Genomic DNA, 11727 nt, shown 5'->3' with positions numbered 1-11727 from the left:
GCAAATTAAAACATAAATTTCAAGCAAGATGGCAAGCTTTAGGAATGTAAGCTTTCTATTTTTTGGTACTATTATATTGCTTTTAGCATTTGTTGCTTGTGAAGATGAGCTTCCTACATCGTCTGGATTCATTCAAATCACAAACACCTAATTTGCCCTAAATGGCTCTCCATTCCTTTTCAATGAATTCAACTCCTACTGGATAATGTATGTTGCATCGCAGCCAAGTCAAAGGTGCAAAGTATCTAATGTGTTTCGCGCGGCTGCGGTCTTACTGTTTGTCGAACATGGGCGTTTAGTGATGAAGGTTATCAAGCTCTGCAGATTTCTCCTGGGGTTTCTAGTGAGCATGTCTTTCAGGTATATGCTTGTATATTTCTGTCTCTAAAATTGTGTTTTAACTTGTTTCCCAACTAAGAAAAATCTAAGCAATGCTAAATATACTGTTTGTAATTCTCAGGGACTTGATTTTGTGATTTGTGAGGCAAGAAAGTACATAATTTGCTTAATCTTGACATTATGCAATAATTACCATGACTTTGGAGGGAGACCACAGTACGTGAATTGGGTTACAGCCGCAGGAGTGCCAGTAAACAATGGTGATGATTTTTATTTATACAAACGCTGTTGTGAAGGGCTATTACAAGAATCATGTCAAGTTACATATTTTGAGCACTAAATAAAATATGACAGATTTCCTTTCTGTAATGTTATGATTAGAGATGAATAATGTTTCTTTTCTTTCTTTATTTTTTTTTTCAACACAGAGAGTGTTAACAAGGATCAACACGATCACTGGAGTTGCTTATATGAATGAACCAACCATCTTGGTATGGGAATTGATGTACCGTGTACGGACCTCGCTGCCAGGTTGACTACTCTGGAAAGACTGTAAACGTAAGAAACAACAACCATGAATAATTGATAATTTTTGCAAGTAACCGTCAGGTTAATTATAATATCATCTATTAATTAATGATTGTCTTTAAATCTGATAGGGATGGGTTCAAGAGCTAGCACCCTATGTTAAATTTATTGACACTGAGCATTTGTTGTCAGTAGGTATGGAAGGCTTATATGGGGACTCAATTCCTGACAGGAAACGATACAATCCTGGTTAACAAATCGGCACACATTTTATTAGCAATCATCTCGTTAGGGAGAGTGATTTTGCTATAATACATGCATACCTTGACATATGGTAAGCACGAAAGGAAATAATAATCAATCACTCATGATGTTTTATTCACCAAACTTAAAAAGACATATTGCAAAGATAATTAACACGGTACTGTTCTGTCAAATTACAAGGTACCTGGGCAGAGTGATAATGCACAAATGGAATTCATGCCGAGGTGGATGTCCAGTCATTCGACAGACTCAAAACACTACAAAAAATTCACTCAATATCAATGGATTTACCGTTAGAAAGAAATAAGCAATGAATTTACCGATAGAATATTTATGTCAGTAATTTAAAGTCAAAATTATTAATAGAAATTTTTCCATATGTAATTCAGTTAGTAATGACCGACGAAAACTTTCTATCAGTAGTTATTGACTGAATTACAGATGAAAAACGGTCTGAATTAAAAAAAAAATGGGTTGCTGACATGGATGTTATAGCGAGGTTATTTTTTCCGATAGAATCATCGACTAATTCAAAATGATAAATCCGTACAGTGACGTGACCGATTTCCTATTTAAAATTTTGATGGAATCACCGGGGGATTTTAAATGGTGGATCCATATGGTGATGTTTTGAGTTTTCCGTCAGAATAGCTGACGATGTCACCAATGGATTTCCGTCGGTGAAACCGTTGGAAAAAGTTAATATATACCATCTTTGCCGACCCTCTCCTCCCCTATTTCTCCTTCTTCTTCTTTCTAATCCCAACTCTCCCCATTTGTAAACAACAAGCCCCCCTCCCTCCAAACAAAAATCTCCCTCATCTTAGCACAACAAGTTATATTTCTTGAAGTTTTATGGTCACAACATCCGTGCTCTGATTTACCAATGGATTTTATCAATTTTTGTAAGTAATTCTATCTTTTTAAATTTTAACATTTAACATTTAAATTTAAATTTTATTGTTTTTTTAGTATATGTATTTTGTTAGTAGATGTACATGTTTTATTGTTAGTAGATGTACATGTTTTATTGTTATTTCTCAAACAAACTTGTAGTATATGAATGTATAATTCTATACCTGTTATGGTTTATTTTAGATTTTGTAAGATTGTATTTATTTATAAATTGTTAAAACTTTATGGAATTACCGAATTACATGTGCTGTTTTAAAATAATTAATAGCTTGCTTAGTGGGTCCGTTTAAAGTTTTTTCGATGGTATTGTTGAGTGATAATTTTCATAAATTTTTATATATATATATATTAATTTGTATGGACATTGATAAATAATAATAAATATTTAATATTTATGAGAAGTTGTGATTGATTTGTTGGATAATCTTGAAGTAAAGTAATATTTTTGCAAGTTTATTTACCTAACTTAGTTAATTAATACATGATATCATCATAATTTTATATAGGTTCAATATAAGTCATGAATGATTGTTCATGGATGTATTGAGATTCACCCTAAGAATTGCGGAGGATTGATTATTGTAATAAGGTTCAGGGTTTTATTAATTTTGTAACATCTATTCCCAGAAATTTTACTAGAGGTGGTATTAAGTGTCCATGCAGGAAGTGTCAACATAAAAAATATCTGCATCCGAATATTGTAATGATGCATCTTCTATACAAAGGGTTTATAGAAAATTATCAGTGTTGGTATGCATGTGGAGAAGTATTTGTTAGTAAGAGGAGAATGAGAGAAATGGTGGTTAGGTCAACTTCTAGTGGTAACAACATGTATGAAGCAACAAATGACAACACAAATCCTTACAGAAATATGGTTATGGATGCAATGAGAATGAATCAAGGTAATGTTAGTCAATTTCCAATCGTAGAAGAACCTAATTCAGATGTAGCTAGGTTTTTTGATTTATTAAAAGATTTTAATGAACCATTATGGGATGGTCACACAAACAATAGTAGATTATCAGCCGTAGCACAGGTGTTCACCATTACATCAAATCACAGGTTGAGGGAGGCCGAGTATGACAAAATTATTGAATGGACGAGAAGCATTTTACTTGAAGGGAACAGGCTGAAAGAGAACTTCTATGTTGCGAAGTGCATGATGAAACCCCTCGGTTCAGGATACTAGAAAATTGACGTGTGCCCAAACTTCTACATATTATACTACTTTGAAAATGCTAAGATGACCGAGTGCATGACATGCGAGCATTCCTGTTACAAACCTAGAACTGGCAGGGGAAAGACTCTAGTGGTATATAAAAAATTTAGATATTTCCTGATCACACCTAGACTGTAGAGGTTATTCATGTCACCAAGAACTGCTAAGCACATGACATGACACCAAGCACATGATGCGGTTGATAGAGTGATGGTGCATCCTTCTGACGGTGAAGCGTGGAAACACTTTAACAGTGTTCATTCTCACTTTTCAGTTGAATCAAGGAATGTGCACCTTGGGTTGTGTACAAACAGATTTAACCCATTCAGGTTATTTAGTGCTTCTTATTCTTGTTGGCCGGTCATACTCATAGTTTATAACTTGCCACTGTAATACCTAGTCCAAGCAGCCCGAGACGGAATATAGATGTTTGTCTTGTACCGTTGATTGATGAGTTGTCGCAGTTGTGGTCTTCTAAAGCTCTGACTTATGATATATCGAGGAAACAAAACTTCCTTATAAGGGCAGCTTTGATGTGGACTATCAATGATTTTCCAGCTTATAGAATTTTTTCTGGTTGGAGCATGCATAGGGAACTCGCATGTCCATACTTCATGGAAAATAACAAGGCATTCACGCTTACAAACAGAGGGAAAGCTTCATTTTTTGACTATCATCGTCGCTCCTTGCCACGTAATTATAGGTACAGAAAGAACAAAAAAGATTTCTTTATTGATAGAGTTAAAAAAGATGTTGCATCCCTGCGTCTTTTTGGTGAAGAATTGCATGATGTTGCATCAGACTAGGGTGACATTGTGTTTGGCCTTCAATCAGGTAAGCAAAAGTTTCATGGTTTTGGTTTGACCCATAATTGGATAAAATGAATTATCTTTTGGGATCTTCCTTATTAAAATACCAATCTGCTCCGCCATAACCGTGACGTCATGCAAATAAAAAAGAACGTGTTTGAGATAATTTTCAACACCATCATGGATGTGAAGGGGATGACAAAGGAAAATATCAAGGCTAGATTAGATGTAGCTTTATACTGTAACCGTAAAAATATAGAGTTGGTTTATGATGAATCACGGGTTGCAAAACCAAGAGCAAACTTCGTGTTAGAGAAAAACACACAACTACTAGTCTACAAATGGCTTAAGAGTATGTATTTTCTGGATGGACATGTATCGAACATATCAAGATTGGTTAATATAGAGGACTGTATATTATATGGAATGACGAGTTATGACTGTAACGTGTTTATGTAACACTCATTCCATTAGCTTTTCATGATTTGTTGCCAAAAGAAATTTGGGATGCACTCACGGAGATCAGTCATTTCTTCAGAGATATATGCTCCAGCAAGTTGAATGTTGAGCACATTGAGAGGCTTCAAATGAATATCATCGAGATACTATGCAAACTTGAGATGATATTCCCTTCATCTTTTTTTGACTTAATGGAGCATCTCCCTATGCATCTATCGTTTGAGACAAAAGCTGGAGGACCAGTCCAATATAAATGGATGTACCCATTCGAACTATTAGATATTATAGTTGCAATGTAATTCATATATAAAAGTATTTTCTATGTTTTTCTTAATTTAAAAAACTTGATTTATTCAATGCAAGTACTTGTTTAATCTCAAGAAATAGGTTATCAACAAGGCGCATGTTGAGGCTTTGATATGTGAGGCCTATATTGTTGAGGAGATCTTAACATTTATCTCGTACTATTTTGAACCTCATTTAAGAACAAGAATCAATCGTGTTCCACGACATGATGATGGTGGTGAAGTGCCTTCTAGTGAGAACTTGTCAATATTCTCCAATACTGGACAACCCACATCTAAAAATGCCATAAGAGGAAGATATTTGTAAGAAATAGAGTTCAAACAAGCACACAACTATGTTCTATTTTACTGTGATGAGTTGAGACCTTTTATTTAGTAAGTTTATATATGTGCAATACTAATTAAACTTTGTTAGTAATATACTATTAATTATATATTATAATATCATATATTTATTATCACTTGCAGGCAACATCAATAATATTTACTCTCCAATAACTCATAGCTGACCGAATCCTAGATCTTTCAATTACAAGGTGAATAATTTGCCACGTGGTTCAGAATACATATAAGCACTATCACAAACTCATTCTAACTTGCAAAATTACTGTACGTATGCATGTCATTACGAGATTCTTATTCATTTACTATTCATTGATGTACATTACATACAACGTTTATCAAATGGGAAGGAGTGCGACTAAGTCCTTGTCTTCACTAAGCCTAGGGCCTGAAAGAAAATGTAAGTGTTATGACATGACTAAAAGATTGATATTTTCTTCCAAGTGTAGGAGTGTCGAAGTAATAAATAACCCGACAAGACCGGGGTCGAACCATAGGGAGGTTAATTGTACAAATTATAAATAACAATAATACAACAACAACAACAACAACAACAACAACAACAATAATAAAGAAGGAGAAGGAGAAGAAGAAGATGAAAAGTTGATGAGAACTTTGAGATGAAAAATTAATGTAAGGATTAAATAATGATAACAAACAATGTCAAGGTTAGAGGATCCACTAATGGTATTTCAAACAAGTATAGTATAAACTCTTACTATTCAATTGGAAACCACACACAAAGGAGGTTCCAATCAGATTATAGATTGTTAACATGATTACATTAGTCATCTTATTCAATTAATGCTAATACTTGTAAATCTCGTCAAGCATTCATGATTATAACTTATGTTAACAACAAATCAAGTTTCTTTCATAGCTCAGGTGTTGGTTATACCATACAATATGGGCTATGAAAGTGTCAAGCATTCATGATTATAACTTATGTTAACAACAAATCAAGTTCCTTTCATAGCTCAGGTGTCGGTTATACCATACATTATGGGCTATGAAAGTGCCAAGCATTTGTTGTGCCAAGTGTTATATAATATAAATCAAGATTAGTCATTTAACAAGTAAAGTATTAAAGAATGAACAAGATAACAAATATAAAACATGTTAGTATCAAACATTAAAGTCCATATTAAGTTTACATTATACTTATTCTTACACCATTAGTGTAACCTTTTCACCTTGACATAATAAACTTAGCTAAACATAATGAAAGAAAGAAAAATAAATAAACAAAATAAGAACATAAATAAGATAAAAGTTATTTAAGTAAAGAAAAGGAAATGAAAGGCATAAACTTGATATTAATGAAAACAAAGCATAAACATTACAAAAAATACAAAGAGAGAAAGCAAGAGCATGATCTTGATCTAAAAACTAAGATGCCTAAATGCATGGCAAATGCCTTCTTTTGTAGGCCAAAATTGGGAAGTATTGATTTGATGACTAATTGATGAGTGGGTGGCCAACTTTTGACTTGGTGACAATTCTTATCTTCTCTTGTCTGCCAAAAAAATCATTGATATCGTCAAAATTAGAGCCACCTGAAAACATGAAAGTTGTAGGAAATTGTCTCAGATTTCTTGTGTAAAACATTTAGCTCATTTGAACTTCTAGAACTTTAGATATTGGCTAAATACTGAACAGTGCTCGGGCTAGAAGACATATTCAAACTTCTTTGTTGTTGCTACAATTTGGACTCGAAAATGTCCTTTTTAGATCTTGGGTTTCATATGAAAGTTGTAGGCCTATGCCTTATCTTTCCATCCATATAAAGTAGACCTAAATATGAGATCTACAGCTCCAAATATGACTCAATCACCAAACAATGTTCCGGTTTGTATTGCACCGACATCTCTTTTCTATGTTTGGCCATCTCTTTGTCCTTGCAATTTCAGTTTTTAAATTCATCAGTCAATCCTTTCATTTATGTGATAGGCCTGCATTTAAAATGAACATTTACCATAAATTAAAGGTATCTTATATTATTAGATATATTATTATAAAACATGCTTTAGTTAAGGAGTTATTGATACTTCAAGTGCAAAATAATGATATAAAACCTCGATAAAAATACACTTTTAAGTATCGAGGTTGTTTAGGATGAGAATGAAGACACAAGTGTGCGAGATGAAGTCTTTCAAGTTAGTGAGTTGGTTGAACCATATTGAGTTGCTCCTTCGATTGAATTGGAAGAAAATTCAAATTTTTGTATTTTTGATGATAGTCTTGTTGATGTTGACGCAAAGGAGTTAAATGTTATTTTGGGCTCTAGCTAACAGGCAAATGTCGATGAAGAAGATGATATCCATATTAAAGATTACGATGAAGGTGATGACTATTCAATTGATGATGAAGAAGGTAAAATGCTTCTTTTTTTTTCATGTAATTTAGATCATGGATGATATATCTTATAATATGAAATATTTATTGTTTAAGCACTGTTGTTATTGTTTTGTGCGACAGACAATTTATCATTTAAGTTTTTACAGGAAGGTAAATAGACAACATAAACAAAACCTTTCTTGTACAATGCCACAATCACCGACATCAATACCTACGGAATATGTCTGTCGATATTTCACAGAGAGTTTAGAAATAATTACTTGAAATTCCATAATCACCGACATGATGACTGGCATAATAATGTCCGTCGGTATTTCACAAAGAGTTTGAAAACAATTACTTGAAATGCCACATTCACCGACATCAATACCGACGGAATATATCATCGGCCTTTCACATAGTGTTAAAAAATAATTACTGGAAATGCCACAATCACTGATGTGAACCGACATAATAATGTCCGTTGGTATTTCACATAGAGTTTGAAAATAATTACTTGAAATGCCACAATCACCGACATACTTACCAACAGAAAATTGTCTATCGGTAAGTTGTTGACGAGTCATTTTTACCGACGGACTATGTGAATTCCAAAGGTTAGTGCATTCAATGCATATTTGATCGCGTTATTTTACCGACGAAATTATCGACGGATAACAAAAAATATGGAGGGTCATTAAAAATTTTGGTGTGAAATTCAAAAAATACCGATGAAATTTTGACACTTCACCGATGGAATAAATTAAAATAATAATTAATTTTATATCCATCGATAAAACTGCCATATAAGTTCTAGCGTCTGCCTCTTTATATTGTTTTTTCTTCTCCTTTGTTTTTCACCTTAAATTTCAATTTTTTCCCTCTCCATTCTTCAAAGGTTTCACCTCTAATCTCTAGCAAGTTTTCTTGTGAATCTTCATCAGTTTAAAAGGTATGTGTTTCTTCTATTTCATTTTACTTTGAGGTTTTTTTTTGCTATTTTTTGCTATTTTTTTTGTTTTGGTGTATTTTTTGTAATGTAGATAAAGTCTTGAATTCAACACATTATTAAAGTAAGCATATTTCATTCCTAAAGCCTATAGTTTTTTTTTGAATTTATTGAATATTTTTTATTTTTGTATTGGCATAATTATTATTAGTTAATTTGTTGAATATTTATTGTTAATGTTGAATTTACCTTAGAATTAGTAATTGAATATGTTGGAATAATTATTAATTTTACTCTAGTATTGCATGATTTGTGTTTAATTTTTTCCATTTATTTTGATTGTTAGTCTAGATTTTTTTTTTAATTTATTGTTTTGTTGTATTGGCATAATTATTGAATAATTTTTTGAATTGTAATTGTTAATGTTGAATTTACTTTAGTATTAGTAATTGAATATTTTGGAATAATTGTTAATTTTACTCTATTACTGCATGCTTTATGTTTAATTTTTTCCATTAATTTTAATTTTTAGTCGAGAGCTTTTTATTTATTTATTGAATATATTTTATTGTTGTATTGGCATAATTATTGAATAATTTGTTCAATTGTAATTCTTAATGTTGAATTTACCTTAGGATTAGTAATTGAATATGTTGGAATAATTAGTATAGATTGAGTCAATTGGTTGTGGTTACTGTTAATATGTGCAGGTTTGTGGATATGGGTAGTATCTAGTATAGGGGAGGTGCCGTCGAATGTTTTTTTTACATTTGAATTTAATTAAATAATTTTTTTTATAAAATTATATAGATGCGTAGAATGAAAACAAGAGCTAGTCACGGTTGCTAATGTATGGTCACAGCTAGTTTGTTTAGCAGCAAATATGATATTTCCTTAGGTGCTTCTCAAGAAAAGGAACCTACACAACTTGGCTGTCAATCAATGCTGCTTTTTCTAGCGCTAGTTCATAATGCAGAAGCGGCGTGCCTTCACAACGGAATCAATTTACCCACAAGTATGAGGCATAGTGGAATGACGACCTTTTAATGTAAGTATGTTAAGGGTTTAGTTTTTTTTTTTTTTAAATTACAACATAATTTATGAAGTAATCACTATTGAATTTATTTCATTTATTTTCAGGTTTACAAACATTGAGGCCGGTCGAGTAATATCATTGGCGTTTAAAGCTTCGATGGACATTCCATTATTTCAATGGAGTGAGATATCCAAGCATCCTAAATGGATGCCTCAAATTAATGCATGGTTTGATAGATTTGAGGTTGATGTTAATTTATAATTTTTAGCTTATTTCTAATAAATTATTAATATAATTATAAATAAATTATTATTTTTATTTAAAATTAATTATTTATACACAGGACAAATTCTGCTAGGACAGTGAGCATAATACTGTTGTGAGGAGGGTGTGGGAAAATCAAGCGGCAACTAGGTAACATTGAAAACAATACAAGATTTTTTTTAAAAAAATTTATGTTTTGAAATGTGATTTTTGATATGATGCACAAAAAAGAGCAAAAAAACCCGCGAGAGATAGGGGTTTCCAAGGCTAGAACAATGTTGCGGTTTGGAGGGATTTCAAACCGATATAGATCCTAAAAGATATATGGCCATAATATCTTGAGCATGTGACATTTAAGCGGTTGACATGACGCTCTTAGTCCGGTACTAGCAGCCAGAATCGGCCAATTCATGGCTCGGTGCCAATGCACACTAGCAGCTTTGCTCTGTTTGTCGCACATGCAAAACAGATAGTAAGATTAATTTAAATGAAATATATCATTAAATTAAGTTGTTAATTGATTAGTACTTAAAAGTGTATTTTTATCATGGTTTTATATCATCATTTTGCACTTGAAGTATCAATAACTCCTAAACTAAAATATGTTTTATAATAATGTATCTAATAAGATAAGATACCTATAATTTGTGGTAAATGTCTATTTTTAATGAAGGCCTATCACATAAATGAAAGGATTGATTGATGACTTGAAGAACTTAAATTGCAAGGATAAAGAGATGGCCAAACTTAGAAAAGAGATGTCGGTGCAATCCAAACCGGAACACTATTCGGTAATTGGGTCATATCTAGAGCTACAGATCTCAGATTTAGGTCCAATTTATATGGATGGAAAGGTAAGACATAGGCCTACAACTTTCATATGGAGCCCAAGATCTAAAAAGGCCATTATCAAGTCCAAATTGTAGCAACAACAAAGAAGCCCGAATCTGTCTTCCAGCCCGAGCACTGTTCGGTATTTTGGCCATATCTAGAGTTCTAGAAGTCCAAATGAGCTGAAATTTTTACACAAGAAAGCTGAGACAATTGCCTACAACTTTCATGTTTACAACTGGCTCCAATTTTGACGTTATCAATGACGTTTTGGGCAGACAAGAGAAGATAAGGATTGTCACCAAGTCAAAAGTTGGCCACCCACTTATCAATTAGTCATCAAATCAATAGTTTCCAATTTTGGCCTATAAAAGGAGGCATTTGCCATGCATTTAGGCATCTTGGTTTCCAGATCAAGATCATGCTCTTCCTTTCTCTCTTTGTATTTTTTATGCTTTGTTTTCATTAATATTAAGTTTATGCCTTTCATTTCCTTTCCTTTACTTAGTTAACTTTTATGTTCTTATTTTGTTTATCTATTTTGCTTTCTTTCATTATGTCTAGCTAAGTTAATTATGTCAAGGTGAAAAGGTTACACTAATGGTGTAAGAATAAGTATAATGTAAACTTAATATGGACTTTAATGTTTGATACTAACATGTTTTATATTTGTTATCTTGTTCACTCTTTAATACTTTGCTTGTTAAATAACTAATCTTGATTTATGTTGTATAACACTTGGTACAACAAATGCTTGGCACTTTCATAGCCCATAATGTATGGTATAACCGACACCTGAGCTATGAAAGGAACTTGATTTATTGTTAACATAAGTTATAATCATGAATGCTTGACGAGATTTACAAGTATTAGCATTAATTGAATAAGATGACTAATGTAATCATGTTAACAATATATAATCTGATTGGAACCTCCTTTGTGTGTGGTTTCCAATTCAATAATAAGAGTTTATACTATACTTGTTTGATATACCATTAGTGGAACCTCTAACCTTGACATTTGTTATTATCATTGTTTAATCGTTACATTAATATTCCATCTCAAAGTTCTCATCTTCTTCTTCTTCTTCTCCTTCTTTTTCTTTATTATTATTATTATTATTATTATTA

At 32.3% G+C, this 11727-nt stretch overlaps 1 pseudogene; it reads left to right on the top strand.

Moving 5' to 3' along the window:
• The first annotated feature begins 151 nt into the window (after positions 1 to 151).
• LOC105111300 (mannan endo-1,4-beta-mannosidase 5-like) overlaps positions 152 to 11727 on the top strand; it is a 19698-nt pseudogene continuing 8122 nt past the window's right edge.

Source organism: Populus euphratica, unplaced genomic scaffold (assembly GCF_000495115.2).
Source record: "Populus euphratica unplaced genomic scaffold, PopEup_1.0 scaffold461.1, whole genome shotgun sequence".
NCBI lineage: Eukaryota > Viridiplantae > Streptophyta > Magnoliopsida > Malpighiales > Salicaceae > Populus > Populus euphratica.
The sequence above is the reverse complement of the archived record's forward strand: the minus strand, read 5'-3'. Positions and strand labels throughout refer to the sequence as shown.